The sequence below is a fragment of the Ambystoma mexicanum genome, chromosome 1p, assembly GCF_040938575.1.
Source record: "Ambystoma mexicanum isolate Mex_15411 chromosome 1p, UKY_AmexF1_1, whole genome shotgun sequence".
NCBI classification, from domain to species: domain Eukaryota; kingdom Metazoa; phylum Chordata; class Amphibia; order Caudata; family Ambystomatidae; genus Ambystoma; species Ambystoma mexicanum.
Window position 1 is genome coordinate 431,028,148 of NC_090921.1, and position 13,254 is coordinate 431,041,401.

Below are 13,254 nucleotides of genomic sequence, written 5' to 3' on the forward strand. Positions count from 1 at the left end.
CCTTGTCCTCTAGGCACTCCCTGCCTCCCTGAGACTGGGAGTCCCTCCCAGAATTACGGGGTCTGGTCTATTCTCCCCTGTGGCACTGTGGGTTCTCTGGGTCACCTCCCTTGGGCCCCCCTTTTGCACAGGGGAGTACTCATCTTCCTCCTCCCTTCTACCAGATGTGGTGGAGAACTTCCCCATCCCCCCGGTAGGGTGAAGGTTTTCAAGATGCTCTTTGAGGCTTGGACTCTGATCCCTCTCTATCTGCAAAGCAGACTAAGTGGTCCCTTTTTAGTTTGTTTCTTCCAGTCCAACTTCCTGATCCTGTCATCATAGGTCAAAAGTGTCTGCTAGTGTATTTTTAAATCTGGATAAAGATTAATATTCATCAATATCTACTAGGGACTGGCTGCCCCAATCAGGCCTATTTTCCTGTTCATGTAAACTGATAGGCATGAAGTTAGCAGCGCTCTGCGCATATAATGGGGTGAGTTGGCTTAAGCCCCCTTCTAAAGAGGACATCACTTCATGGTCAGAGGTTGCCCTTACATACGCTAACTGTTCGGGGTTTCTCAGGGCCTGATTGTATTTAGCCATTTCCTTCTCCACTCTTTCTGATTCATTGTTCTCAGCCCCTATCACTTGGTGGTATATAGAGGCCTGAGCTTTGAGCTCTGCTACCAGGGCTATGACCTTGCTTTGTGCCACTACTTGGCCATGGAGTTGCTTGTTCTCCTCACAAAAGGCCTCAGTTTCCCTCTGTGTGGCCTATACTATCTGGAAAGAGACTAATCTCCTCACATGGTCATTTTTTGTTTGTGTTGTCTGCGCTAGATCCAATTCTACTTTTCTCACATGGCCCATTAATTTTTCATTTTCTACCCTCATTTTCTACCCTCATGTCAGTTCCTGAAAACATGACTTGCTTTACTCCACGTCTGTCTTTATCTGGCACACTTCCTGACGCAGGTCACTTTTTCCTGACACAATGTGGTATTCTGTCGTTTCATAACGCTCAAATTCTAGCGCTCCTGATCAAATTCTACCTGGGGAAGGACCTCCCTTATGGCCAACCAGCTATTCTCCTCTTTCAATTGCTCAATATGATTTTGAAATGTGCATATGTCCTCTAAGCAGGCACTATTGTGCACCACTTGTTAACTCAATTTTAGTTGACTCTCTCTCATGTTCTCAACTCCTTCTTCACATTCCTCTCTCAATGCAGAAAATTGGGACTCTCGCTCTAAATTCATTTGTTGCTCTGCTGCCAACTCATCCTTTGCTGCTGAATCATGTTTTCTAATTTTAAATCAGCATTTTGACCCTGGTGCACTTTCTCCTCTGCTGGTCTTGACTCTCTCATTGCTTGATCCAGAAGCTCAGATTGATTTTGCCCAGAGGCTGCACTCTCCTGGCATCTTTCTTCCATGATCATCATATGGAAATATGTATGTGCTGTGAGCTGGACCATTTTAATGTGCCCATCTCTGGTGGTCTGCGTCATATACAAATCTGTCAGGTCTTGATGAAAGAGGCCACTATCCGGCCACACATCCATATTTATAGAGGTAACCTCTTGCATCATTCTAGATTGACATGCTTCATGCTCTTGTTCTACCCATTCCTGCTTAATGAACAATGTGGAGAGAAGGTGGTTTATGGCCATTTGAATTTCTACGGTGTTCATAATGAAATGGGTGCTGCTCCTAATGGTTTCTCTATGCAAGGGCAAAATCACCTCTGCTTCTGCTTAGTTTGTACTCACAATATTTTATTTACACACAAAGCCCTGATCCTCAGGGTACAGGTTTGGATGGCGCCTTCACAATGCAACCCAACTTTCTACCCACTAACTGTAACAATACCTTCAGTGAATTGTGTGTAGTGCTGCACTGACATGGTTGAAAACACATTTATCAATCACGGCATGAGGCCCCAATGTGTTGCAATATATTAGACAGCATAAGCAAGTGTGGGATCTCCTTCCCCTACAATGAATGTGGCACACATTACAAATGCTTTTACAACACAAATTCTTTCTTAAGAAGGCCTCCAACCCGTCTCGCACCCAACCTCCACAAACACCCCGTGTTACAATGGACTAGAAACCAGGCAGGTGTGTATCAATAAGATATTTATTGATGTATTATTTAATGTCAAATTTAGAACCAATACATTACAACAACCACCAATGTTGTGGCAACACAAAGACAAATATCCCTTTCGATCAGGCAGCACACTCAGATAACTCAAAATATACAGTACAAGAATTTACTTTTACTTCCTTCACCACTACCATCAAAGAACAATTCAAAAGACACCAAGAAAATGAATGCAAACAAACAGGAAAGTGCATTCGCACTACATGATGCTTAAGTCCCAGCAACCTTTACCCCTCAAACATCCACTAGGCTTTTCAGTTTTGGATGAAAGGCAGGGGCAAAGAGTGGGAACACAAGGGAAAAATCGGATTTTGTGTGGTGCTCAGAGAAATAATATTGGAGAAAGAAAGGAGAGGGGAAAATGTGTTTTTAGAGCACAATAGAAGAATGGGGTTTGTTATCATTTATCACAACTGCTATGGGAAGGAACAGAAGGGAATTCATACTACTTATGTTTATGCTTTTGAATCAGCCCAAACTAATGCTCATTAAGCCACAGCCGTTTCTGCACCTACGCTATGCATTCTAGCCTAGTCCAACCCAGTGGCATACTTGTGCCTAGCGCCTAACTGTTATCAATGGCAACAGCTTACTGTATGTTGATTATGCCCTATCTGCTAAATCTCGAATATAGGTTGCAGTATACTTGTGCCTTGCAAATCACCCTGTATCAGTAAGCTCACGCTATAGTTTCCCATTATCATAACAGAATGCAGGCATTGCTAACATTAACCATGTTCCCATTCTGCATTATACCATCTGCCACCCCCTGCACTAGAGGTCATTACATTAAGTTTGATGAAGGGTTAGGAAGACTGAGATGTCCTCGTCACCACCCTATCCCCCGCCCCACACCATTCCTTCCCACACAACCCCCTTTTCCCACATCTATCACAACCAAACTACATCAGCCTCCACTATGTGCAATACACATGATAAGTTGCCCCATGTGCCTATAGCCTCAACCACCTCCCCTCCTGACACCTCTAAGCATAACGAGAGACTAACCAGCAGACTACCAAATAGCAGAGACGCATCAGTAGAATATACCCATAAATCCATACATCCAGATCGCCCTGAATGCACTAACAATAATCGCAGACACAAATAGAAAAGGTGTACAGCCCCTCTAAACCACCCAGAGGACACTAGCCCTAGTCGACCAGCGAAGGACGCACAAACACAGCCCACTAAAGGAGCATTACTGAATGTCAGGTCATTGGTAGCACACGCTGCTGAGATTGCCGACATTATTGTAAACAATAACCTTGACTTCCTTGTAATGACAGAAACCTGGCTGCATGAGGCAGCAGGATCTTCTATTGCCCTAACCGTCCCAGATCATTATTCCATTCTCCGTGTAGACAGACCCACGGCTCGAGGAGGAGGAATAGCCATTATCTTTAAAACCACTCTCAATATAGGACCAGCCACCCCTATGTCGCTGGCATCATGCGAACTCCTCTCAGTTAAGTTCCAAACCTCACCTAACAGCACCATCACCATACACATCATTTACTGGCCCCAGGACCCTCTGGGTCATTTGAAGTAGATATCATAGCCTTAGCAGCTGACACCACCAAATCTACAGCGCAAAATATCATTTTAGGAGATTTCAATCTTGGTTACAAGGACACTAGCGACCCTCATGCCATTTCTCTAGACTCCGCATTACTAGTACAAGGCTATACTCAAATTAGCACTAAACCCACCCACGAAAAAGGAAGGATACTTGACTGGGTTGCGTTTCTCAATTGCACCATCACCCTACTAGATCCGACTCCAGTAGTATGGTCAGACCACCACCTTATCACTTTTGAAGTGCATATCAACAATTTGGAAAAATAAAAGCCCATTATTGCTCCCCCCTGCCTCACAAGGAATAAACAAAACATTACAGCAGACGCTCTAGCTCCCCTGGTAGCCCCCTTACTCAATGCCCTACCAAACACTAATGATCTTAACATTCTAATTAACATCTAAAATGAGATCATGACTAAAGCCATTGATGCTATTGCCCCGCTTAAAAAGCAAACCCAAAGCCCATCTCAACTCGTGGTTCACTCCAGAGCTAAAAACACTTCGTACTGAAAAAAGAAAATGGGAATCACGTTGGAAATCATCCCCTACACCTGAAAACAAAACCAACCTTGCCATCATCACTGCCACCTACAAAAAAAAGATAATCCAGGCTAAAAAAGAAACCTACAATAACAGAATAGCCCAAGCCAGCTCCAGCACTAAAGAATTATTGAACATTCTAAGAGAACTAGAGAACCCCAACCCACCGCCAGAGACATGCACTAAGGATAAACCCTGGTGCACAAGCATTCAAAATGCCCTCTCCAATAAAATTAAAGGACTACAGACTAAAATAGCTGACAAAAGATCCCAACTAACAGTCATCACACCAGCACCTACCCCTACCCCTCACGTTAACTCAGGTTTCACATTAAAAAAGTCACCATTCCCCAAGTCCAGAAAATCATTGCATCTCTTAAACCATCTAACTGTAAGGGCGATAGCTGCCCAGCCCAGATTATAAAAGATGCAGCTAGAGACCTTGCCCCATTTATTACTAAACTTGTAAACTCCTCCTTCTCTAACAACTCCGTCCCTAGTAACCTCAAACAGTCCTGGGTTCTACCACTATTAAAAAAACAGACCTTTGATCCGGCCATACCCACTAACTACCGACCAATTACGACAGTCCCCTTTCTACTGAAAATTTTGGACAGAATAGCCTACTTGCAAATACAAGATTACCTTGAAGCTCACAAATTACTCGACGCCCGTCAATCTGGCTACAGACCCCAGCATGGAACAGAAACCGCACTTGTCGACCTCAAAAGCCAGATTTATGAATTAAAAGACAAAGGAAAGATGGCCATCCTACTTCTACTCGACCTCTCGGCGGCTTTTCATCTGGTGGATCACTCCATAATTTGCAACCACCTATCCTCAGCGGCCCATTTCTCCAGTTCTGCAGTTGCCTGGATCCAATCTTTCCTTGCTAATAGAACTAAGCGCGTGTTCTCACCTTCAGCAGCTGCTGAACCCATCCCCATCACCTGCGGAGTCCCTCAAGGATCCTGCATCTCGCCCACTTTGTACAACATTTTTACAAAGCCACTATTTGACAAACTGGACCGTCTGGGTTTCACCTACACAAACTATGCGGATGACACCCAGATACTCCTACCCCTCTCAGGAACCTATGACATAGACGTTGCATGGATTAACAAAGTCTTCATCATCATTCAGGCTTGGATGGCCACACATGGCCTCTGCCTGAATGATGATAAGACAGAATTACTCCTAGTCGGATCATCCAACAACCTTCTCAAACTAAGTCCTCATTACAGAAATATCCTCATCGATGGGAACTGTATACCCATTGCCAAACATGTAAAAACTTTAGGTTTCTACCTTGATGCCCAGTCCAACCTAACTAAGCAGATTAACATGACCTCATCGGCCACAGCCTACACAGGCAAGCTGATCAGAGCCTGTAGACCTTTTCTATCCCCCACCAGCTGCCTTACGCTGGCGAGAGCGCTTATACAATCTAAACTGGATTATTGCAATACCCTTTATTTAGGAGCGAACAAAACCATCCTAAATAAACTCCAGATTATGCAAAATAACGCGCTCAGAGCAGCGTTGAATATTCCCAAAAGAGAGCACATGACAAAATTGTCCTAAAAACTATCTGTCTAACTCACAAGCGCTTAACTACCAAGCCCCCCCCTATCTCACAGACAAGTTCACTTGGAAGGTATCCAACAGATTCACTAGATCATCCAACATACCATGTCTGGCAGTGCCCAGATATAATGTAAAAAGAGCCGGAGGCTCTAGCTTCCCGGTATAAGCCGCCCAGCTCTGGAACACTCTCCCTCAGAATATTCAGACTATTCAAACCTTTAACAAATTCAGAAGCCATGTCATCACATGGATACTCAACAAAACCTAAAACAACAGTTCCTGATACCACTAACCGTGAGATGATCTGTACAACTAGCATGTATCATCCATCCTATACTACTGCCATGACTTATGTATAATATGCACAATGTCTATTATGTATATATGTACCATTGTCATTTTTTCTGTGAATGCTATACTATGCCATGTAACCATCACCATCCTCTAGCGCCCAATTACCTCCAGGCCAGGTGCGTGATATAAAAAAAATAAACAAACAAACAAACTTACCCTCAAAAGTCAGGCAGGGCTTTAGAGAATGCTAGTCAGCATACAAGGGAAAAATCGGTTTTATGATATTCAACACCTGGGCAATGGGAAAGAAAAAGCAAATGGAAATTAGTGTTTACTCACAATGGGGAAACAGAAGGGGAAAATCGGTTTTTGGGATGTTAAGCACAATTTCAAGGGAAAAGAAAAAGCAAATGGGATTTTTTTTACTGATGCTTAAAATGACAGGCACGCTCTGGGAAAGGGGGTAGCTCACATGAGGAACATTGGTTTTGGGTTAGGATGACAGATCCAATGGGAAAATACAGTTGCAAGGGGAAATTCATTTAGCAGGTCACAATTTAAACACAGGGACAAATTTGTTTTTCAGACCACAATTGGAACTGATTCTTTTGGGCAACCCTTTATAACTATACCAGTTCACAATGCAGTGGGAAAAAATGGTTGGTTTCAAATTCCAACTATACAAATCCTGTGAAATTAACGAGGAATTTCATTGATTTACTTGGAAAAATACACTAAGGATTTACACAGGGAAATAAGAGATTCTACAATGGGGAAGTGACTGAAATACACAGGCAAATAAAGAATTCTTCAATGGCGAAGTGAATGAAATACACAGGCAATAAGGGAATTTTCTCATGGTGGAATCTTTATGGCAATGCTGGAAGAATATAGGGCTTATGCAATCTGTGGCTTGGGGATGGCTACTCATAGGGGAGGTCTGGACTGGACATCAGGTAGCATCAGGACACTGCTGGGACAACCAATGGGGTCAGTCAAGGATTCCCTCTTTCCTCCAAGGTGTGCCAAGTCAGCTACTAAACCTCCTGGCTCACTGCAAGTTAGGCCTCACTGTGCTGGGATGATTCTCCATATACAGCAGCTCACCTCAGGAGTAAATTGGAAAAGTCCTGATTTGAGGTGGGGTGGCTTATTTATAGGGCATGTGACATCACTAATGTGTCAGAGATCCCGCAGAAGGGATTGGTTACTTGTACAATAGTCCACTCCCATCTATGTGCTGACAGGTCTAGAAAATGTGAGAGTGCTTTGGGATACCAGGGGAGGAGACCCCTCCATCATCTTACTTCAACAGGGGGCCTGGTATGGTTCAGGGACATAGAAATCTCACTGCATGACAAGTGCCCTTAATCTCCATATGTTGACTCATATGAAGGCATTTTTAACACTATGGGCCTCATTACGAGTCTGCCGTTTCAGAATGCGGTGATTCCGCGTCGACGGTGAATCTGCTTCTGCGACTGAAAGGTTGCGGAAAGAAGGGCCGATTACGGCATGTGGGTCGCGCACAACACACCGAGGCAGAAACGGAGTCACCGCCGTCATGTAAACACCCATGCGCGTGGACTTATCACCACAGAAAATGGTGCTAGAACCGTGTCCGCCTCCGCCGACACGGAAACACCAGAAGCGGAAATACCATGACCGCGGGAAAAAGACCAGAAACAGAGAGGCAGCCATTATATAAAGCACAATCCACTGCCATCCTCAGACACCACAGGTCAGATCACCTCCCTGAGACTGAAAAACCATCCAACACCATCATGGCATCCAGGATACCTGCACGCAGGCAGAGAAAGCAGCGCTTCAGTGAGGCTGAGCTCACAGTACTGGTGGAGCACATTGTAGAGCCTGCTGAAATGCTCTTCAGTGCAGATCAGCGGCGCGCCACTCAGCAACGGCGCAAGGAGGTGTGGGCGGAGGCAGCACGCAAGTGCACAGCGTTTGGCGTGACCACACGCTCAGTGAAGGAGTGCCCCAAGAGGTGGGATGACCTCAGGCTCCGGGTGCGCAACCTCATCATAGCACACCGCCAACACAGCACTGGAACTGGTGGAGGCCCTGCAACCCCTCTGAAGCTGCAATCGTGGGAGGAGTGCTGCAGCAGTGTCATGCATCTGGAAGGCATCCACGGCATAGGAGAGGCAGAGGCATGAGTTAGCCCACCTGCAGATGCTGGTAAGTGCACAGAGTACAAAGCCATACGTGTAATTTGGAGTGACCCAATGGACCCACTCCCAATGCCCCCCCAAACAGGGCAGGAGTGATCCAATGGACCCACTCCCAATGCCCCCCCAAACAGGGCAGGAGTGACCCAATGGACCCACTGACGGCCAAACGACGAGTAACGCATCCCCAAAGCACGACCCCTCAAAATTCACACAGTCCATGCCTGACTGGAAGCAGAGACACACACCTGTGTGTATCAATAGTCAAAAGTGTCGAATCGCAAGTGGACATGGATTGTGATGTTTGATGCATGTGATGGACACATTATGTAACACCACACAACTAACCGCATGTCCTCTGTATCCCCACAGTTGTGACAAGTGACAGCGACGACGGACAAGAGGCGATGAAGCGGCCACCTGCAGGCGCACAACACACCACTCATATCCAGGAGGATGATGCAAGCTGCTCTGGCACACAGGCACCGACAGAACCAGGCACACCAGCAACCGCAGGAACACCGGCAGAACTAGGCACACCAGCATACGACACCATCCACATGGAGCCACCCACCCTGGCCCCGGATGATGAATCGCAACCCATCTGCACAGCTGAGGAGGCTGCATCAAGTGATGGGAGTACCCCGGCCATGCAGGCCGAAGCAGTACAACAGGGTGAGGAGGACAACATGGATGGGCTGTCACCCATCCATGGCCTACAGTTCAGCCCCTAAGAACTGCACAGCCCCATGCGCTCCCCAACTCCATCCATGGGTGAGCTATGTACAAGATTGCAGCACATTGAGCAACAACAGGCCACCCTGACGCAGCTGGTGGAAAGACAGCTGGAGGAGGCCAGGCTTCAGCATGAGGAGGCCATGCATCAGCGTGAGGAGGCCAGGCTGCAGCGTGAGGAGGCCAGGTTTCAGTGTGAGGAGGTCAGGCTGCAGCGGGAGAGCAATGCCACGTCAGTGCGTCGGCTCACCACGTCGATTGGAAGATTTGCGGCCACAATTCTCACCCTGGGACGCCATGTCAGGGAAGGGAACAGCATGCAGTCAAGCTTTGCTGAGTCAATGTTGGTAGCCCAACAGGCGTTTCAAGGATGCTTGCCCATAATTACACCAACAGTCACCACAGCCAGCACCACACCATCCAGCTCTGCCACTGGCAGCCCACAGAGGCGTTCGAGTCAGTTGACTGGATCCGCCAGCAAGGACAAACCTGCACACAAGCACCCCCGCAAATAGTGGCATGTGGGGATGCCAGTCAACATGTCATTTGGGGACATCATGGGTTTTGGAGGGGTGGGAATGTTTGGGTGGTGTGTGTGGTGGGGGTTGGCCATTAGGGGGTTAGTTGATAGGGGCCTGGTTGGGGGTGGGAACATTTGGGTGGTTTGGGTGGTTTGGGTGGTGGGTGGGCATGGGTGTACAGCTTCCCTACGCAATGCACTTTCTTCCCTGTTTAATTGATAATACAAAACCTTTGACAACTACAATGATGAGTGGACATCTGTCATTTCATTAGCAGACAAAAATCATTTAATCATTGGCATCGTCATATCCATGCTTTGCTATCAATGTGCAGTCTCTCAAAAGTAAATGTGAATGAGTGCATCCCGTGCTTGTTGGCCATCTTGAGCACCCCTGGGAGGTTGTGGTGCCACACCATCTCTATCCCCATCCCCATCCCCATCGGGGGCAGCGGAATGTTCCTGCGCAAGCACAGATTGTGCAGCATGGCACACACAAGCACAATTTTACACATCTTCACTGGGTTATACAGCAGTGATCCTCCAGATCTGCTCAAGCAGCGGAACCTGGCCTTCAGTAGGCCAAATGTCCTCTCTATAATGCAACGTGTGCAGACGTGTGCCCTGTTTTATGCCTCCTCATGCCTGTTCCTTGGCCTCTGTACAGGTGTCATCAGCCATTCATCCATAAGGGCCTTGCCGTGGTCGAGAGGGCGAGTGATAGCCATCCTGGGATAATTGTTGTAGATGGTGGCATTTGGACATGGCACTATTACTTGCTGTGCATATGAAGAGGACCTTATACACGATAGTGGTTGGTGAGTAAGGCACTGTGCAATGACAAGCACACATGGGGGAGTCATTCCATGGCCTGTGAGGATTTGGCTTTTGCAAGATGTCTGATGAGCACCAAACATGTGTATTGGGTGGTAAGTGGTCCTCGGTGTGGGTGGCTGCATTCAGTGGATCAACATGTATGGCCTGTTGGTAGAATTGGTCGTATGTCTCCTTAGGCAGGTTGTGTACTGTGGCAACCTGTCATGTGTAGATATGTGATGTGTGGGTTGTGCTGACCGTCCATTACATGGGCCAGGGGGTGATGCATGTGCAGTTGTAGCAGCCCACTTAAACAGGTCATTGGCCTGGGCAGTCAACACACTTCCACAGGGCCTATGCATTGGCAGTTGCACTCACCCAATAGCCATGTGCTTTGTCCAGCGTAGCGTTCCATGTAGCGTTGCAATGTGGAATTCTGCCATTGTGGAATGTGGACCATTGAGTCATGTGTTGAGCCTGGAAAACGTGCACAGCAATGTGTAATCAGCAGTCCGGCATCACATACCATCTGTACATTCAGTGAGTGGTACTGTTTCCTATTGCGGTACACCATTTCTATTGCACGTTGTACTGTCAGCTCTATGTGGGTGCAGTCTAATGCACCTATGCAATTTGGCATGGCTGCAATGGCATGGAATGCCAACTTGGTGGCAATGACCCCTGCAAGCGTACGGGGTAGGGCGATGTGTTCTGACACATGGCGCAGCAGAGCGTCCAGTACCTGTCCCAATATTTTTGAAAAACAGGGTTGTGAGAGCCCGTGCAGCTCACCAACTGTGTGCTGATAAGTTCCGGTGCATAGGAAATGCAGTACTGACACCACCTTCAGGAGGGGGGGGGTTGCATTCGAGATGGTAATGTGGCTGCTGATGTCGTCCTCAATCATGGCGGTGATGTACATGATTGTTGGCCGGTCCAGCCGGTATAATGTGTGGTTCTGTCCTGGGGTCAGGTTCCACGGTGAGGCCCTGATGCGGGGTATTGCAGGCTGCCTGCAGGGTCGTGCCGGCTGCACAATTGGGTTTGGCATGGGTGCAGGGTTTGCTAACTGACGCCTGCGCCTCCTCCGCCTCCGCCTCATCCTCCTCTGCACCATTGCTGCCACCATGTGCACTGCTGCCTGTAGGTTCAATAGTCCCAGTCCGAATGCTGCTGCCTGCTTTGTTGTGTTTGGAGTTGGCCTGGGTGTGGGTGTGTCCCTTTTGTAGCCTCCCAGTGACCTGCTGGGTCCGGCTGGCATCATTTGGGACACCTGTGCCCTGATTCACCTCACCTGGTACTGTTTAACGTCATGTTTGCGGTGGCGCCGATACCGCCTCCGTGCCCATGGGTTTTCCACCATTTTTTGGCAGTGTTTCCATGTCCGTGGTACTCGTGATGCCCATGGTGTTTCGTGTTGCCGGTAAGTGGGTGGTTTCACCGCCGTCCCAATCTACGGATCCCTTACCTACGCGGCAGTGGTTTGTGGTGGTGGTTTTTCCAGGTCCGTGGGTCATGATTGCACGGTCACGGAAACGTCGCCGGTATGGTTTTACCGGTGGCGTTAAGTCTGGGTCGGTGGGCTCGTAATGAGGCCCTGTGTGTCATTCCTGTACAAAGATACAGTTTTTCTGCATTTAATCCAGAATTATATCAGTAAAAAGTATATCGCTTGGTGGGCGGTATATGAATCATATTTTGCATGTTTTCTCAACTTTCATATCTCTCAACTACACAAGGTGGGCCACATGACATTTTCTTCAATAACTTGGGCTGTATAGATCCCACAAAAATCATGTCTATGTGGTGAGAAGCTGTTAACTTTCACCTTTCCATAAATCTGACAATGTGGGGTAAATATTATTGATTTTACATGATGAAAATAGTTTCTCCCCATTTACACAATGGGCAGTCAACTCCCTCCTTGACTCTAGCACCCACCCTTGCAAGTCCCTGTTCCTGGCTGTCACGTCAAGAGGGGCTGTGTGTTGAGATTAGCTTGCACATTCCAAGAGCTAATGGACAGCTAATGCGAACTTGTATTGCCGCTTGCGGAACCTAGGGTCATACATGCTGGGGAACAGACCTCCCGTATCTTGTCCACACTGCAAATTTGATCTCTACAAGTATTTAAGGTTGTATGTTTAAGAGACGGCCCTCCTGTTTGAAGTGAGCCAGGCCTAAATCCCCATGACAACCTAAAGGAAGGAATTCCGTTTCGCATTTGAGGAAATCAAAAGCAGAGAGAAAAGAAAAATCAACATTTCACTATAAAATGAACCCTGGAAAGGCACACAATTTTAACCTGTGGAAGTGTCAGTGCAAAGTTGTTTCCTGGATACAGTGGTTAAATGAGGGCATCATAATTACATTTGTAAAGTCTTTGGTGAACCTTTTTCTTTGCAAATTGTCACTTGGGAGGCAACACGAAATGTAATGTTGTTAGTTTCAGCCCTGAAAGGAACTCCATGTTACTGCAGCTGCTTAAACCCAGTTCAGCCTCCCACTATAGATTCTGTGCATAGTTGTTTCATATGTGATGGGCTCATGCTAGACAAAACCCAAGTTCATTTTTGAAAGTCTGGCACATATTTTGATGAGCATTATTTTAGTTTAAAGGGAAAAACGGAATTACTCATTTTATTTAATGAAAGCAATCTGCTTCAATGCAACTGCTACACACAATGCTGAAATCCCATTGAATGTTCTGTGGACTGCTGCTTCATGGACATATCAGTGCAGATGTCCATGTGTGTTTTAGTATCTTCAGATTTGAGGCCTACTTTCTCTCCTTTTTGGCTTTGATGCCATTGTCCTTATGTTCCACATTAGTTTAGGGCAGGCC

General features: G+C 46.9%; 1 protein-coding gene and 1 long non-coding RNA gene across 3 annotated transcripts in view; one reads left to right on the forward strand and one right to left on the reverse strand.

Annotated features, from left to right (window-relative positions):
* Positions 1-13,254, forward strand: part of MAST3 (microtubule associated serine/threonine kinase 3) — a 1,229,968-nt gene that overhangs the window by 171,656 nt on the left and 1,045,058 nt on the right. The gene's annotated exons all lie outside the window — the stretch shown is intronic.
* LOC138517881 (uncharacterized) overlaps positions 1-13,254 on the reverse strand; it is a 208,193-nt gene that overhangs the window by 59,040 nt on the left and 135,899 nt on the right. For both annotated transcript variants that reach the window (XR_011282769.1, XR_011282770.1), the window contains one exon: positions 6,366-6,441. This is a non-coding gene — a long non-coding RNA (uncharacterized lncRNA). The remainder of the gene's footprint in view (positions 1-6,365; positions 6,442-13,254) is intronic.